Source organism: Dendrobates tinctorius, unplaced genomic scaffold (genome assembly GCF_039654945.1).
Source record: "Dendrobates tinctorius isolate UK_male_01 unplaced genomic scaffold, ASM3965494v1 ptg000362l, whole genome shotgun sequence".
NCBI classification, from domain to species: domain Eukaryota; kingdom Metazoa; phylum Chordata; class Amphibia; order Anura; family Dendrobatidae; genus Dendrobates; species Dendrobates tinctorius.
The window spans coordinates 1,219,442-1,239,005 of record NW_027362028.1 but is presented as its reverse complement, the minus strand read 5'-3'; the positions used below and the strand labels follow the sequence as shown (position 1 = coordinate 1,239,005).

The 19,564-nt window shown below is 44.7% G+C and overlaps 1 long non-coding RNA gene across 1 annotated transcript in view; it reads right to left on the bottom strand.

Moving 5' to 3' along the window:
* The window catches only part of LOC141075554 (uncharacterized), a 53,977-nt gene extending 34,660 nt beyond the window's left edge, over nt 1-19,317 (bottom strand). The window contains exon 1 of the long non-coding RNA XR_012227296.1: nt 18,809-19,317. This is a non-coding gene — a long non-coding RNA (uncharacterized lncRNA). The remainder of the gene's footprint in view (nt 1-18,808) is intronic.
* Between the last annotated feature and the right edge of the window lie 247 nt (nt 19,318-19,564).

Sequence of the window (19,564 nt, the reverse complement as noted above, 5' to 3'; positions counted from 1 at the left end):
GATAAGATTTTGTCTGCAGTCACCACTAGGGGGAGCTCCCTGTATACAGAGATACATGATAAGATCCTGTCTGCAGCCACCACTAGGGGGAGCTCCCTGTATGCAGAGATACATGATAAGATCCTGTCTGCAGCCACCACTAGGGGGAGCTCCCTGTATACAGAGATACATGATAAGATCCTGTCTGCAGCCACCACTAGGGGGAGCTCCCTGTATAGAGATACATGATAAGATCCTGTCTGCAGACAAGACTAGGGGGAGCTCCCTGTATACCAAGATACATGATAAGATCCTGTCTGCAGTCTCCACTGGGGGGAGCTCCCTGTATACAGAGATACATGAAAAGATCCTGTCTGCAGCCACCACTAGGGGGAGCTCCCTGTATACAGAGATACATGATAAGATCCTGTCTGCAGACACCACTAGGGGGAGCTCCCTGTATACAGAGATAAATGATAAGATCCTGTCTGCAGCCACCACTAGGGGGAGCTCCCTGTATACTGAGATACATTATAAGATCCTGTCTGCAGTCTCCACTAGGGGGAGCTCCCTGTATACAGAGATACATGATAAGATCCTGTCTGCAGCCACCACTAGAGGGCGCTCCCTCTATACAGAGATACATGATAAGATCCTGTCTGCAGCCACCACTAGGGGGAGCTCCCTGTATACAGAGATACATGATAAGATCCTGTCTGCAGCTACCACTAGGGGGAGCTCCTTGTATACAGAGATACATGATAAGATCCTGTCTGTATCCACCACTAGGGGGAGCTCCCTGTATATAGAGATACATGATAAGATCCTGACTGCAGTCACCACTAGGGGGAGCTCCCTGTATACAGAGATACATGATAAGATCCTGTCTGCAGCCACCACTAGGGGGTGCTCCCTGTATACAGAGACACATGATAAGAACCTGTCTGCAGTCACCACTAGGGGGAGCTCCCTGTATACAGAGATACATGATAAGATCCTGTCTGCAGCCACCACTAGGGGGAGCTCCCTGTATACATGATAAGATTTTGTCTGCAGCCACCACTAGGGGGAGCTCCCTGTATACAGAGATACAGAGATACACAATAAGATCCTGTCTGCAGCCACCACTAGGGGGAGCTCCCTGTATACATAGATACATGATAAGATCCTGTCTGCAGCCACCACTAGAGGGAGCTTCCTGTATACAGAGATACATGATAAGATCCTGTCTGCAGCCACCACTAGTGGGAGCTCACTGTATACAGACATACATGATAAGATCCTGTCTGCAGCCACCACTAGGGGGAGCTCCCTGTATACAGAGATATATGAAAAGATTTCCTCTGCAGCCACCACTAGGGGGTGCTTCATCACTAAGCTCAGCTTTCTGATTGCGATTTATGAATTAAACTAAAAATCGATTTCTGTCTGCTAGATAAGAAAATAATATAAAAAAGGCAATTGCTATGAAATTGAAAAAAATAACCATCAATCATGATTTTTTTCCCTTGCAGACTCACTATTGGTGCTCTAGAGCAGGGTTCCCCAACTCCAGTCCTCAAGGCCTACCAATAGATCATGCTTTCAGGATTCCCTTTGTATTGCACAGGTGAAGCAATTAACACCTGAGCAATACTAAGGAAATCCTGAAAACATGATCTGTTGGTGGGCCTTGAGGACTGGAGTTGGGGAACCCTGCTCTAGAGATCCTTCTGGTGTTTGCTTACCAGTAGCCAGTTTGTATCTGCTGCAGGCGATCAGTGATCACAGCCAGTGCTTGTCATCCCGCTGGCATCTGTGTTGCCATGTATTGTTCTTGTAGCAATCTCCTATGAAGTCCTGGAAGAGTCATGGAACAATGTATATCCTTAAATGTGATAGCCCCTATTGACTGAGGCCTCAAGTATACAGTTGCACCTGACCTACAAGGATGTCATGTCTAGAGAAAGGGATAATATGAAGACAGTATGCACAAATCTCATGAGCCCCCTCTAGTGGTAGTTGCAAGCAAGAGGAATTTATCATTTCAGTCTATGCTAATAGAGCGGATTTAAAGCTTTGAAAAATGTAGATATATTCATTGTCTTGATTGCAAACACACAAAGACCCAAAATCATCAACTACTGTGGATTTCAGTAACAGTTGTGAAAAAATGAACCATTTCCAATTTGGCTGAAGAACTGTCCTCTTCACCAGGAAATGGCAGAACTGCTCCATCCAGCAAATTATAGTGACTGCAACTCACCAGCCTCATCTGCATTTATGGTTTCCTCTCCTTATTTAATAAAATTCATTTCATATGTTATAATTTCATAACTGATAAATAAAAGGCTCCAGATTTTGGAAAGGAAATCGCTATTTCTATTTCTTCTAAAGAAAGGGCATGACCCTTCTGTGTGCGGCATCGGTCCGAGGCTGCGGGGGGGATCACAGAGCGGAAAACTTTCTATCATGATGGATTGGCTGCCTACGTTTAGGAAATGATAGAAAAGTTTAGACAAGAAGTTGATGGAGCAGGATCACAGTATAATTCCACTTAGATACAGAAGTTCTAGAAACTCAACATTGTACATATTGGTCTTCGGTGTCCAATTAGAGCATTTGACCATCATAGAGAGAAGGAGCATTTTAGGACCATTCATGTGAAGGAAAATTTTAGGACCATTTATGTGAAGGAGCATTTTAGGACCATTCATGTGTAGGAACATTTTAGGACCATTCATGTGTAGGAACATTTTAGGACCATTCATGTGAAGGAACATTTTAGGACCATTTATGTGAAGGAGCATTTTAGGACCATTCATGTGTAGGAACATTTTAGGACCATTCATGTGTAGGAACATTTTAGGACCATTCATGTGAAGGAACATTTTAGGACCATTCATGTGTAGGAACATTTTAGGACCATTCATGTGTAGGAACATTTTAGGACCATTCATGTGAAGGAACATTTTAGGACCATTCATGTGAAGGAGCATTTTAGGACCATTCATGTGTAGGAACATTTTAGGACCATTCATGTGTAGGAACATTTTAGGACCATTCATGTGAAGGAACATTTTAGGACCATTCATGTGAAGGAACATTTTAGGACCATTTATGTGTAGGAACATTTTAGGACCATTCATGTGAAGGAACATTTTAGGACCCTTCATGTGTAGGAACATTTTAGGACCATTCATGTGAAGGAACATTTTAGGACCATTTATGTGAAGGAACATTTTAGGACCATTCATGTGTCCTCTCTATGGTCAGGAGGACCCTGACCCAGAAGCTCCTCCTCTCTCTCCCATATCAGGCCTTCGCTCCCTAGTGACGCTGCCTGATCGTCACTTGTACTTCCTTGTGATTCTGGCCCCACTCTTGCTGGCGTACTCCGCTGCTTCCTCCATCCCTGCTGTGTTACTTGTATTCCCATCCGTGTTACCTGTTCTCTCCTCTGTTTCCAGTGTTCCTGCCATTCTACCTCGGTCCAGTCTCCTGTTCTCCTGCTCTTCTGCCCCGGTCCAGTCTCCTGTGTTCCTGCCGTTCTACCCCGGTCCAGTCTCCTGTGGTCCTGCCATGCCATCCAGTGTATTCGTCCAGCCTTTACCCCAGTGTTCCAGCCGTCCCACCCGGTGTCTCCGTCCTGCTCTCGTTCCTGGGTTTCCTCCGTGCCTGCCCGTGTCTCCGCACTGCCTGATCTTGCTCTCACCGCTCTTCCGGCTACCTTGCCTACTGCCTGTCTGGTCTCCACCATCTGCCTGGGTACCAGCTGCCACGGTAATAGTTTCCCCTGGGCCTGTCCCTAACACTCCCTGTATAGGGGGTGGTCCACCTGGTCCGCTCGCCCAGGGGAGGTTCGTTGCCGTGGTCCAGTGGGTTCACCCTCGGGGATCCTAACAGTAGGATAATTTTAGGACCATTCATGTGAAGGAACATTTTAGGACCATTCATGTGAAGGAACGTTTTAGGACCATTCATGTGAAGGAACATTTTTGGACCATTCATGTGAAGGAACATTTTAGGACCATTCATGTGAAGGAACATTTTAGGACCATTCATGTGAAGGAACATTTTAGGACCATTCATGTGAAATGTTGGTAGGTATAGATTCTATGAAATGTAAAAGCCAGAAACAGCTTTGATTCATGTGTAGGGTCGGTGGGCCGGGCTGGGGGGTGGTCCCTCTGTATACTGCGCAGTGACGTACAGACACGTTTCGGGTGCAACAGGTCCAAGTTTATTCTTTCTTTCACCGTCCACCTGACGGTCCCTCAACACACCGCGATTCTCTTCACAGCTCTCGGGTTACAGAACACATTGAGACAGCGTACTTTCAACAGGGGCGTATATTTACGTACCGTCCCTTTTCACTCTGTGACGCTCTGACAGCTCCGTCACTGTGGCTGCCGTAGGCCTGTACACCAACAGTAATTTTGCTGGTCATATGTCGTTCCAAATACGGTGTCCTACACCTGGAGCCTCGTCTATACTGCGGTACTTCATGTCAGGACCACCCCCCTTGACTTCCTTTCTCCTCAGTCCCCTAGTTAGGTTTTCCTCACAGTGCACCAACTGTCACAGTCTTCTTGTCACTTGAGCTCCCCCTGGGGACTGGAATCTTCTGGAACCCTCTTGTCAAATTTGTAGCTTTCCCGGTTCCCTGTAACTCCGCCCCATGACCAACGGTTTCTTAGCCCTAAGCTGATGTCAAGTCCTATGCTCACACTCCTCCCTGCCCTCTAATGTCAATTCCAGGTACTGCACGTTACCTACACTTTCCTAGCTGTTTTCCCTTCTGTCATAACTGACATCCTGCCTGACAAGTGCAAACCCCTTTGAAATCTGACCAGTCAGTCCGTCCATCAGGTCACCTTCCCTACACATGGGCTACAGAAACCAGACCTGGACCACTCAGCTAATCACCATGTCAAAAATTGACTCCACATCCCATCAAGCTCTGCACTAAGCATTGCACAGAAGATGGTTAGACTGAAAAGAACCCTTGTGCAAGAACAATCTATGGAGTTCAACCAATACCTTAAAATGTTGATCCCAGCGAAGGCAAAAACCACATGACGAAGATGCTAATTGACCCATATTAGGAGGAAAATTCCTTCCCGACTCCACATACTGTATGAAAAAAAAAAGTTGACTATCTCACAGAAAGAGAAAAAATATTCCCATGCCCCGTGACATGTGGAGCACTTAACCGGACTTCAGGTTGTTCTCTGTGCATTCTGGATGTGGTGTAATACTTATGGTGAAGAATGTTCCATATTTTTCGGATTATAAGATGCACTCTTTTTCCACCCGAATTTGGGAAAATGGGGGTGCGTCTTATAATCTGAATATAGCATACCAAGGGAATGGCTTTTGTGGTGGGGTCACAGGAGGAGCTGCAGGAGTGGGTTGATACTGCGGGCCCTTTGATAGGAGGAGGGGGTGTCTCTGTGGTGTAAAGCCATGTTGGGTTTTCAGAAAATATCATCAGTGAGCAGAGTCCCCTACACTTCCCATTGATTTCCCTGTGGTGGGCTTCGGAATAATGGCAGCTGGTGGCGGTGCATGAGCAGATTGAGATCTCTGCGGCGTATGAGCATATTGAGATCTTGGTAGCCGAGATCCCGGGAGGCAAGATCTCGGGAACCGAGATGTCAATCTGCCCATGCCCCACCTCGGGCAGCCATTTTCCCAAAACCCACCAAAGGGAAATCAATGAGAAGTACAGGGAACGCCGCTCACTACCAATATTTCCTGAAAACCCAGTGCAGCCTTGCACTGCTGGGACACCCCCTCCCCTGCCATCCCGGGGCCAACAGCATTGCTCCTCTCCTATCATCGCTGGCCTCCTCCAGCAGTGACTCTGCCTCCTGAGACCCTGCTCCACCACAGCCACACTCTCCTCCCCTGGTAAGTTAATGTAAAATCAGATTGCAAGATGCACCACCATTTTATTAAAAAAACATTTTTCCTATTTTCTTACCTAAAATTTTGGGTGCCTCTTATGGTCAAATGTGTCTTATAGTCCGCAAAATATGGTGATTGTGTGGCTCTTTTAGTATAGTTAGGAAAAACATGTTTGGGGGCTTCCAAGGCTTCTCTCCCAGTCCTCATCTCTGATCAATTCTACATCTGTCCCCACTCGCTCCTCGTCAGGTCATGTGGTGTTTTTGCGCTCCCAGCCAGCAAAAGGGCTTGTCATTGGGATATAAGACAAGATTCCAGGGGGGAGGTCTCTCTGGACAGGAGGTAGACCGGGAATAAAATCTGAAGGGCCTGTCACAATTGCACAATTGTAGATAGTCGTAATTTTGGTAAAAAGGTGGCTTTTTGGAAGGCTTAGCTCTTATTTTAAGGGTCTGGAAATTCTTAAGGGCCCCAGCCAAAATATCTGACCAAGCTTAATCAATCCTGTGCCACATAGTACTCCTTTCCAGATTTGACAGTGCGGTTAGAGTTTTATTATGCCAAAGTGCGTAGAGGATGGTCAAAAGGAGGGGACCAACGCAACCATCGTGCTGGAGATCAGACTAAAAGGGCCTGCTTGAAGATCGGATATAGCGGAGACTCATGGGGCCCTCGTAGAGCAGCTAAGTCGCACATGTAGTGGATGTGAGATCTCTGCACGGTAAGGACGGACGATTTTCATAGGGGCTCTGAACATTGAGATTGTGCATGCATGAGATGTTACCCAACTTTCTCAGAAGTCAGAATTAGGAACCAAATAATGAGGTGTGAGATCCCCTCTGACTTTGTTTCCCTGAATCCATACTGTTTCTCCTCCAAATTTCCTAGTCTGTCTGCACCAAGTTTATCTATACAGAGCTGAATGTTAAGATTTGAGAGTCCTCAGTGGTTGATACCTTTTAATGGATAACTGAAAAGATGGTAACAGGAATGGAATAACACAAAAACTGAAGAATCACATATTTATACACAACAGGGCACACAAATAATGCAATAGATAAGACAAGTGACGTGAAGCAGAACTATAATTTTGGGAGAGGAATAAACAGTTGTGGCCATAAATATTGGAACAGTTCAGTTCGTATATGTTCCAACCCCATGGATAGAGACAAACACCTTGGTCGCCTTGGAAAGACCTTTCTGAATCAGGGCTACCATCCAAGAACAATTGAAAACCAAATTACAAGAGCCACCACAATATCAAGGAATCACCTGCTACATTACAAAGCTAAAGAAGACGATAACCGGGAGCCTCTGGTAGTCACCTAGAACCCAAATCTGGAAGTGCTAAGGGGAGCTGCACGGAAATTACAACCTTTATTACTAAAAGATGCCCGATTGAAATCCATTTTTCCAGACCCCCCACTACTGTGCTTTAGGCAGCCCCCAAATCTAAGAAGCATCATTGTCAGAAGCTCCCTGTCCTCTCCAACAGCTGCAGGAACCTTTCCTTGCAACCAGAAAAAATGTAAAACCTGTCCATCTATAATGACCACGGACAAGATAAAGATCCCCAACTCACATCAGGACTACAAGATCCCAGGTACTTTCAGCTGCATCACATCTAATGGGGTGTACTTAATTATTTGTACTAAATGTCCAACTAGGGGTCTGTATGTGGGGGAGACAGGGCAAAAACTAAGAACAAGTATTAATTCTTATCGCCACGTAATAAAGGAAAAAAGAAAGGATCTACCTGTGGCAAAACACTTTTGTGTCCCTGATCACAGCAACATGGGCATGAAATTATTTGTATTAAAAGTTAACTTAAAATCTCAAAGAGGCAGAAGGATCTGGGAGTATAAACTCATGACGACTGGCGACAAACTCAGTGCAGGAATGAATGTGTCCATGGATTTATGTCTTTCCATATCAACTAAGGAATCTGCTTCTCAGACCTTGTGGGGGCATCAACAGATTACCAGACCCCAATCAGAGGACAATAAAACTTTCACTCCTTATCTACGAACAATGCTAATATTTACGGCCACAACTTTTTATCCCTCTCCCATAATGATAGTTCTGCTTCACGTCACTTGTCTTATTTATTGCATTTTTTCTGTGCTGTGTTGTGTATAAATATGTGATTCTTCAGATTTTGTATTAGTCTATGCCTGATGAAGAGACCTGAGTAGCATCAAAAGCTTGCAATGTATTACCATCTTTTCAGTTAGCAATTAAAAGGTATCAACCACTGAGGACTCTTAATTCTAAAGCTATGTGCACACGTTGCGGATTTTTATGCGGATCCGCAGCGTTTTTTCTGTGCAGATTTGCACCATATCCGCAATGGATTGCTCAACCAATGTTAATCAATGGGAATCCAGAATTGGTGTGCACATGCTGCAGAAAATTATGCGTTTTATTTTCCACAGCATGTCAATTCTTTTTGCGGATCTGCAGCGTTTCTGCACCCCATTGACTTACATTGAGTCAGTCAAATCCGCAGCTAAACCGCAGGTGTAAAAATGTCTGCGGATTAGCTGTGGATTTGCGTGTCAAAAACACTGCGGAAAGGAAGGTGGAAGAATGTGTGGGCGGAGAATATGTGTGTGTCTGTCTGCGGGTGTCTGTGTGCAGCCAGCCATCATCTGATGGGACTACTACTCCCATCCGGCTATGTTTGTTGTCACATATGATAGTGACAGCATGAGTCGATGATCTGACATTAGTAGTAGTCCCATAATCCGGTGACTGTGTTCAATTGTAAAAAAAAACAAAAAACACATTCATAGTCACCAAACACCTATTTCCCCGACGTCCTCGATCTCCTGCAACAAAAATAAAATAATAAAACAACACAAATACTCTCTTGTGGCATCATTCCCTATAAGACTCATGGCTGTAATAGTTCAAAAGGGTGCTTCTACTCAATATTGAGCAAAGGGGCTGAATACTTATGACCATGTGAGATTTCCGTTTTTCTTTTTTAATAAATTTGCAAAAATTTCTACATTTCTGTTTTTTCTCAGTCAAGATGGGGTGCAGAGTGTACATTAATGAGAAAAAAATGAACTTTTTTGAATTTATCAAATGGCTGCAATGAAACAAAGAGTGAAAAATTTAAAGGGGTCTGAATACTTTCCGTACCCACTGTATGCATATATATATATATATATCAGTTTCCTGTGAAATTTTAACATTCATTTTTAAACGAATAAAGTTTGTATTTTTTATGCTTTCAGATTAATTTCCAGATTTCTTCTGATTCTGTGGATACCTATCAGGCTTTGCTGGTATGTTGCTTTTCTATGACCTGACATACTTGAATATAATTTAAAAAAAAAAAATGAAATTATATTTTCAGAAACTAGATATGTCCTGAATAAATAGCATAATTGTAGTAAAATAAACCTTTGTAAAGCACATTGTTTGCATAACTGCGCAGCCTAATGTGCGTGCATATGGTTATAGTTCTTCCTTTGGACCTCGTGATCTTTTGTGCTTTTTTAATAAAAATTGTCCATGAAATTTAAAAGAAAAAAAAACAAAACATTGAAGTTCTGATTTCCCGCAATCGTACGTTGTGCAAACTGTTGGCAGAGGCTCAAAATGACTTCTTAAATGATGATTCCAAACTTGTGCTTGTTTTTTCTTACCGAGCACTTGACGTGGCCTAAAACAATAGGCGCCTATTAGGCCTACAGATGACTCTGGCCCCAATTCATTAATCTGTTTCCACAATAATACTCTGAAAAGTCACAACATTTTTTTGGAAAAGTGAAGCTGCGCAAACATGTTGCAAATTTTGGAATGTTCATGTAATCCAGCCTGATGAAGGGGCTTTCTGAGCCCTGAAAGCTTGCAAATATAATTTCTCTGGTTAGCCAATAAAGGTATCACACCTTGAATGCTTTTCTCAATTTTTGGGGGGGACATAAGTATTTACATGCCGGTTTAGAGAGGTTTGCCAAAATGGGAGGAGTAAGATTGGGGCAGGGAGTGGCTATGTCCACCCGTAAAAATTCTTTCAATTTGTTTTATTCAGCAAATTTTAAGCTGCGCTTTACAGTAGCATCTCACTTCTTTCAGCGTTTTTTCAGCATATTTCCAGCGTTGGGTAAGTGCTAAAACGCAGCAAAAATGCAGCAAAAAAATGTAGGTATTAGTTTTTGGTGCGTTTTTTTGGTGCAAAAACCTAAGTAAATTAAATTGTGCTATTTTTTTTGGGGGGGGGCACACTAAACTTTACCAACATGCACAAGAGACAACCAAAAACATAGCAATAAAAATTCAGTAAAACCTGCATTTTGTAAGCAGCGTCGTTACTTCCAAGAGAGCAGTAGAGACACAATGTGTGAACATTGCCTTAATGACTCGGGGCCTCAGTTTCCAAACCTCAAGCAGCATGATGTCATTGCTGAAGCGTTATGGTGTCACTGCTATTTGGGGAAAAAAATGCTGCTGGATCAAATAATATATTTGGTGGCCCAGTGTAAGGAGGTGACAGAGGCCGTCATATGCCTCCCCCTCTTTGAACAGTGTTCACATTGAATATGTGCGGTTCCGTAGAGTCTGTGAATGTTAATGTACTCATTTTACTATTATTCCAATGTGTATGTACTTTACATGTATTTGGTATAGGATTAGGGATAGAATAGAAGGTAGCAGTAGCATAGGACAATAGTGGAACTAGAATAGTGGGGCATACTAGAGATAGGGAATGAGAGTATTAGAATAAGCATAGCTAGCATAAGGGGTTTTCCAGGCTGGGAAGAATTACAGAAGGGCATAGTGCAGACAGAGGCGTATCTAGGTGGGGCAGCCGGGGCATGTGCCCTGGGCGCAGCCAGCAGGGGGGCGCAGTCAGGCCGCCTAATGCAGCGGTCCGCAGTGTCTCCCCTAGCGGCTGCGTTCTGCCGACCTTGGCCTGAGAGTCGGTATTTCTCTGTGTCGGCTGTCAAGCTGACAGCTGGCGCAGAGAAGCTGCACACGCCAGCTCCTAGGGAGCAATTGTACTGGCATCTGTACAGACACCAGTTCAATTGAAGCTCTGACCACCGGCAGCGTGATCAGATCATGTGATCACGCTGCCGATGTCACTCGCCGGTGCCCAGAGCAAACACTGGTGATAAATCAATGCTCCAGTGGAGCTGAAGAAACCACCGAAGATGGGGGATGGGAGATGGAGATGGGAGATGGAGATGGGAGATGAAGATGGAGATGGGAGATGGAGATGGGAGATAAAGATGGGAGATGGAGATGAAGATGGAAGATGAAGATGGAGATGGAGATGAGAGATGGAGATGGAGATGCGAGATGGAGATGAAGATGGGAGATGGGAGATGGACATGGAGGATGGAGATGGGAGATGGAGATGGGAGATGAAGATGGGAGATGAAGATGGGAGATGGAGATGGGAGATGGAGATGGGAGATGAAGATGGAGATGGAGATGGGAGATAAAGATGGGAGATGGAGATGAAGATGGGAGATGAAGATGGAGAAAAAGATGCGAGATGGAGATGAAGAAGGGAGATGGGAGATGGACATGGGAGATGGGAGATGGAGATGGAGATGGGAGATGAAGATGGAGATGGGAGATGGAGATGGGAGATGGGAGATGGAGATGGGAGATGGAGATGGGAGATGGAGATGGGAGATGAAGATGGAGATGCGAGATGGAGATGGAGATGGGAGATGGAGATGGGAGATGGAGATGGGAGATGAAGATGGAGATGGAGATGGGAGATGGAGATGGGAGATGGAGATGGGAGATGAAGATGAAGATGGAGATGGGAGATGGAGATGGGAGATAAAGATGGGAGATGGGAGATGGAGATGGGAGATGAAGATGGAGATGAAGATGGGAGATGAAGATGGGAGATGGAGATGGGAGGGGAGATGGGAGATGAAGATGGGAGATGGAGATGGGAGATGAAGATGGGAGATGGAGATGGGAGATGGGAGATGGAGATGGGAGATGGGAGATGGAGATGGGAGGGGAGATGGGAGATGGAGATGGGAGATGCAGATGGGAGATGAAGATGAGAGATAGAGATGGGAGATGGAGATAGGAGATAAAGATGGAAGATGGGAGATGGAGATGAAGATGGGAGATGAAGATGGAGATGGAGATGAGAGATGGAGATGGAGATGCGAGATGGAGATGAAGATGGGAGATGGACATGGGAGATGGAGATGGGAGATGGGAGATGGGAGATGGAGATGGGAGATGAAGATGGGAGATGGGAGATGGAGATGGGAGAAGGAGATGGAGATGGGAGATAAAGATGGGAGATGGGAGATGGACATGGGAGATGGGAGATGGAGATGGGAGATGAAGATGGAGATGGGAGATGGAGATGGGAGATAAAGATGGGAGATGGGAGTTGGAGATGGGAGATGGAGATGGAGATGGGAGATAAAGATGGGAGATGGGCATGGGAGATGGGAGATGGAGATGGGAGATGAAGATGGAGATGGGAGATGGAGATGGGAGATAAAGATGGGAGATGGGAGATGGAGATGAAGATGGGAGATGAAGATGGAGATGGAGATGCGAGATGGAGAAGAAGATGCGAGATGGAGATGAAGAAGGGAGATGGGAGATGGACATGGGAGATGGGAGATGGAGATGGGAGATGAAGATGGAGATGGGAGATGGGAGATGGGAGATAAAGATGGGAGATGGGAGATGGGAGATGGAGATGGAGATGGGAGATGAAGATGGAGATGGAGATGCGAGATGGAGATGGAGATGGGAGATGGAGATGGGAGATGGAGATGGGAGATGAAGATGGAGATGGAGATGCGAGATGGAGATGGAGATGGGAGATGGAGATGGGAGATGGAGATGGGAGATGAAGATGGAGATGGGAGATGGAGATGGGATATAAAGATGGGAGATGGAGATGGGAGATGAAGATGGAGATGAAGATGGGAGATGAAGATGGGAGATGGAGATGGGAGGGGAGATGGGAGATGAAGATGGGAGATGGAGATGGGAGATGAAGATGGGAGATGGAGATGGGAGATGGGAGATGGAGATGGGAGATGAAGATGGGAGATGGAGATCGGAGGGGAGATGGGAGATGAAGATGGGAGATGGGAGATGGAGATGGGAGATGAAGATGAGAGATGGAGATGGGAGATGGAGATAGGAGATAAAGATGGGAGATGGGAGATGGAGATGAAGATGGGTGATGAAGATGGAGATGGAGATGAGAGATGGAGATGCGAGATGGAGATGAAGATGGGAGATGGACATGGGAGATGGAGATGGGAGATGGGAGATGGAGATGGGAGATAAAGATGGGAGATGGGAGATGGAGATGGGAGATGGAGATGGAGATGGGAGATGGAGATGGGAGATAAAGATGGGAGATGGGAGATGGAGATGGGAGATGAAGATGGAGATGAAGATGGGAGATGATGATGGGAGATGGAGATGGGAGGGGAGATGGGAGATGAAGATGGGAGATGGAGATTGGAGATGAAGATGGGAGATGGAGATGGGAGATGGGAGATGGAGATGGGAGATGAAGATGGTAGATGGAGATGGGAGGGGAGATGAGAGATGAAGATGGGAGATGGGAGATGCAGATGGGAGATGAAGATGAGAGATGAAGATGGGAGATGGGAGGGGAGATGAAGATGGGAGATGGGGGGATTTGGAGTGAGGGGTACATAATATGTGGAGGGAATTGGAGTGGGAATGGGGGTTATTTAATGTGTGGGGGATTTGGAGTGGGGATGGGGGGTACTTTTTGTGTGATGGGATTTAGAGTGGACATGGGGGATATTTAATATGTGGGGGGATTTCGAGTGGGGATGGGGAGTTATTTAATGTGTGGAGGGATTTGGAGTGGGAATGGGGGGTTATTGTATGAGGAAATAGTATGGGGGACGAGTGCAGACACAGTATGATGAGTGGGGATAGGTGCAGACAGTATGGGGAACGGATGGGTAAATGTATGTGGACACAGTATGGGGAGTGAGCGTGATGGGATGTGTGCAGACACAATATGGGGGGGTCAGGGGTATGTGTGAGCAGACAGTATAGAGAGTGAGGGTGTAAATTTCCCCTTTTGACATGTAAAGCGCCATGGAATAAATGGCGCTATATAAATGCATAATAATAATAATAATAATAATAATAATATATGAGGAGACAGTATGGTGAACAGGTGGGATGTTAGAGGAGACAGTACGAGGAGGGAGGGGAATAGTGTGAGGCGACAGTATATTGCAGATATTTTTATTCAGGAGCATTATAATGACACTTCTATCTTTAAGGGCATCGTGTGGAGATTTGCTGCAGAAGACCGGAGAATCTGGAAGTCTGCAGAGACGGCTGTGGATAAGAAAACTCATCATGGGGTTCTGGACAAGAAGAAGAAAAGAAGAAGAACGACTCCAGAGATGATGTCATCTATAAGGTACCTGTATGTAAATGTTATGTGTGATACTGACTTATTCTCATGTTTTTATTTATGTTAGGAACATTACAGGGGTTGTCCAGGGTTGTGCTGAGTCTGCAGTCATTCTTTGTGACTGCAGACTTCTGAATTCTCACAGTGCTCACTGAACGCTGTTAGGATTCTCTCGTGCCGGTAATTTACATACATGCGGTCACATGCTGACTAGACATATGTGGCCTCACTCAATGAAAATGAACGGAGCGAGGCCGGGCACGTCTAGTTGGAATGTGGCCAGAAGTATATAAATCACATACTTGTGCTGACATGACCGTCCATCGGCAAGGGAGAATCCTAAAAGTGTGCAGTGCATTAGTTGTGAGAATTCAGAAGCTGCAATGTCAGGATTCAGCTCTGCAGGTTCCAGTGGTCATCACATGGACACTTCACTCATGTGCGATTTTCATACTCATGGTCCTGTGACAACGAGCTTCTCTTCCTGCTTCTCTCAGCTTTTCACTGACCATTGAGAGCATTAGGGAGAGCAGCTCGTGGGTACATGACTAAGGGTGCAAGTCGTATATGTACATGGGGGGGCGCCAAAACAAATTTTTGCCCCTGGTGCCAGAAAGCCTAGATACACCTCTGAGTGCAGAGCAGTGAGCTACAGTGAAGGACTTCATGTTTGGTGAGGAGAAGTGATGAGAGAGGGCAGTCGATAGCTGTAGTGGTGACGTTGCAAGAAGGGAACTCAGGCTCAGCAGGGTGCGAGTGGTGACCATCTTATGCAGCAACCATTTCAAAGAGGATCTGGGTCCGACAGCCGGGACTAGGCAGAGCTGAACGCGCCTTTTACCTTTTCTTATTGAAACCACACAAGGAAAATGGGAGGAAGCTGGTGGACCTAGTGGCACGGATGTCGCAGAAGATTACAGAGATTGTCTGGTGAGACAGAGATTGCCGGAAAGGACGGGGATACAAGTGCCTTCAGGATGGAAGTTGTGTCAGAGAAGACAGGGAGAGTTCAAGGAATGCCCATGTATGTGAACGGAGCTATGTCTGCATTGAGAACCTTGTTTTCAAGTAAAGTTGAACTGTTGTATATGAACATGGAGTCTAGAGTTGTTCGTGTGAGCCGTGAAGCTGGAGCTGGGATTGCAGAATCCGAAGGAGCCCCGGAATCTAATGTGAATGATTTACTTGGTACATATCACACACAACAGACGGGACTTTGTGTTTTCTTTGTGGGGTGCCAGGGTGTGGCGACGCAGCAGCTCCTCGCCATGACTTACCACCCTGACCTCCTCACATGAAGCCTACTACACTTATGGTGTCATTCCATAAAATGTCGAAGGAAACTTGCATGAAATGTAACAAGCTTGCTCTTTACTGCACATTTTATGCTACATTATGAAACATATATAGAGTAACAAAATATTCTGTTATAAAACAATTGTATCAATGTAAAACTGTTCATTTTTATTTCTAGACTTTTTAATTGTTTATGTTCCTATTAACCTAGCCTCACCCTGTCTGGAGCCATAACTCTAACCCTATCCACAGCTCTACTCCTGGCCACTTAGGGTTAGAAAAAACATAGAAAACATAGAATTTGTTATGAATAGAGATGAGCAGATCTAATAAAATTAGAATTCTCTAAACTCATGGACTTTACTGGGGAATTCCATTGAATGCAGACTGAATGTTCCCACTAAGGCCCTGGGCTCTCCCTACTGACTCCAGTGTCCGCTGCCCACCCATCCAGTCCTTAGGGCCTCTTTTTTATGCATGGGCCCTGACCTCTGAGACCTGGTGCCTTCACTCTAAGGGAAGAGTCAGATGGCTGCATAATTCAGACGTGGATCGTAACGCAATGCTCGGACTGGCCAGCGCCTATCCCAACTCTAGCATGACAGCTGCCTTGAAACTGTCACGCCTGGGTCAGGAGAGCCGCCGGACAGTCTGAGAATTGCACTGTGACCCCCGGCAGTGTGACTCTTCCATAAAAAAAGACTTGGTACGTTGGGAAGGTACAATGTTATGATGCGGCAAAACCTTTGAGGCCTGGACACGACCGGCAGTCCTGTTCTAGAGTGAAGACAACGGTGCGCTACTTCGGAAAAGTAGCTATCCTGTGGACCAGACGGCGGGCTTTTGATAAGGAGGCAACAGGGGTGCCGGGAAAAGTGAGCGATGAAGTGAGTGGTTTATCTTTGGGGGGTTTTAACTCTAGAGTTTAGCAAAATAGCAGCCGCCGCGGAAGTAGCAAATTATCAAAAAATACATATTTTGGAGAATAAGAATTTTTGCAAAATTTGAGTGTAATTAAAGTTCCTCAAATTAATTTTCCCAACTCTAATTATAAATTATTGTTTTGCTTTTTTTTTGTTGTTTTTTTTTTTTACAAGGAGCATTTTACTGGTCCCTGTAGCTGGAAGACCACATTTTAGGTAAGGAAGTGATGCACACAATAATAACACACAGTGACGTTCCCCGCACCCACAGTGCTCGCACGGTCTTCAGGGTGCGTGGGTGCCGAGCAATCGCTCCTCGCCTAAGGCACTGACTGTGCTGCACCCTCGGTGAACCCGGAATTAGTGGATTCGTATGTGACTCTTTTGCGTTCTGTCACTAAACACCAAGTTATCAGAGATTTACATGCAGACTTCCTCCTGCAAGTTTGTATAGACCGTTAACGGACATAAAGTTTTCTAACTCAACACGTAAGAAAAAGAAATGATCTCAGCCATCGTCAGGATTAACGTCAAGATTAATCAACAGGATTAGAACTGTAGGCCTCATTTTTCAAACTTTCAAGGTTCTTCATAGTGTCCAATCACCGAGCAGCTTTCATGTCATAAACTACTCTGGTAAAATGAAAGCTACGCTGTGATTGGGTGCTGTGGGCAACAAAAATGTTCAGTTTTGATAAAGTGGGCCAAAACACAGGATCATTTTTAGGTGTGATGAAGTCGGGGTTGTTTTTATTTTATTTATTCCCTGGCAGTGAGTGGAAATTCCAATTAGGCAAATTTGCTAAAATTCTGATAGGGAGATTTGATAAAATGTTCAATATTATGCTCTGCAGACCCCAGAACAACACCTGCCTCTATCAGCCATGAATCTAAAATTTCATCTTCACTTTTTAACACCACAAATGTCACTGTCAATCATTTAAGTCTCGTTATTCCAATGTCGCATCTGAGATTATAAAGGGTTGATGGGTTACCATGGCAGCCGGAGTCCTGCAGAAGACCCCCATCACTGCCATCTTGGTACTCCTGTGAAGCCCAGCCCCATTGCTGAGCCTTATAGACCGTGATTAATTCTATATACTGCATTTCCAAAGTATCATTGTACGAGGTTCAAGTCCCTTAGGCTTCTTTTAAAATTCCACGGTGAGCCGTGTGCCTTACGAAAATCAATGGGGCTGCAAAAACAAACGGAATTTTTTTTTTGCGGTGCACCGTGACTTCTAATTTTGCGGAAAGTCGTTTTTTTTTTCCAATACTATTTCCATAGTATTGGAAAAATGAAAAATGGCGACCTGCAAGTTTCTTGCGGTCCGTTATTGCGGCAGACCATAAAAATTGCGGTGATACGGCCCGCAAAAACGGGCCGCAAAAAACGGGCTGCAAAAAACAGGCTGCAAAAAACCCGGTAAGTGTAAAAGTAGCCTTAGGGGGATCAAAAAATTAATTGTAAAGTAAAAAAAAAGCCTGAATCACCTCACTTATCTCCAGTTAAAAATAAAGAAATAGAAAAAAATTAACAACCAAATGTATTTAGTATAACCATGTTCATAAAACTCCAGGGGTGGCATTTATGCACATGTAATCTAAGTACATGTATCAAAGTACTTCTGGCAGTTATAACATGGATGAATGTGACACGCATCTCTATTCTCTTCATACAGGTAACCAGCTTTTCCAATCTCTGCTCTGAATCCACTCCTGTGTCTCCATTCAATGTCAGCAAGCAGTTAATCCTGAATGCTATCTATGTGTTTTCAACTCTGCAAGCTTATATCTGGTAACCAGCTTTTCCAATCTCTGCTCTGAATCCACTCCTGTGTCTCCATTCAATGTCAGCAAGCAGTTAATCCTGAATGCTATCTATGTGTTTTCAACTCTGCAAGCTTATATCTGGTAACCAGCTTTTCCAATCTCTGCTCTGAATCCACTCCTGTGTCTCCATTCAATGTCAGCAAGCAGTTAATCCTGAATGCTATCTATGTGTTTTCAACTCTGCAAGCTTATATCTGGTAACCAGCTTTTCCAATCGCTGCTCTGAATCCACTCCTGTGTCTCCATTCAATGTCAGCAAGCAGTTAATCCTGAATGCTATCTATGTGTTTTCAACTCTGCAAGCTTATATCTGGTAACCAGCTTTTCCAATCTCTGCTCTGAATCCACTCCTGTGTCTCCATTCAATGTCAGCAAGCAGTTAATCCTGAATGCTATCTATGTGTTTTCAACTCTGCAAGCTTATATCTGGTATATAGTTTTTTCAACTTACTCTGCTTGTCCCCTTATGTTGTGAGGTCAAGAAACTTTTCAAAGTGCTTTATGATCCATGTAGTGCTGGACATGTGTTTATTTGACCACAACATTTTATTGGGTCCTGGTGTCTCAATTTAGTGTGATTGATTAACGAGCAGAGAGAGCCACAAAGAAAAAAAAAAACTTAGCCTTAACCTCCTATATATTCAGACCTAGCTAGGGGGAGCATTTATGCACATGTAATCTAAGTACATGTATCAAAGTACTTCTGGCAGTTATAACATGGCAGTTAGACAGGGCAGGAGACAGGTAAGACATTTATATACATCTACTCCCTGTACATTAGGAGTACAACAAATATATACCATATGCATTTGTGTAATTTATATCCTGGCCGCTGCATTCACACACATCCACCGCCCTGGCATTAACTCTCCACACTCCATCCATATTGGCCCCTCGCTTCTTTCCTCTCCTATGTATAGCACTCATGCTCTTTTCACATTGTTAAATTGCACAGATCCAGCCAGTCTCACCATTCAACACCAGAGACGCTCTCACAAATCACTTAACCATCTGCTCACTCTTTCTATCCTGCTTCTCCTAGTTGCAGGAGACATTGCTCCCAACCCTGGTCCCCCATGTTATAGAAAGTCAAACCCCCCCACTGCTACACTCAGAAACCCCTCTAATCTTATTAATATTCCCTGCATGCCATCTGTCTCTCTTAATTGTGCACTTTGGAATTCTCGCTCAGTGTGTAACAAACTCT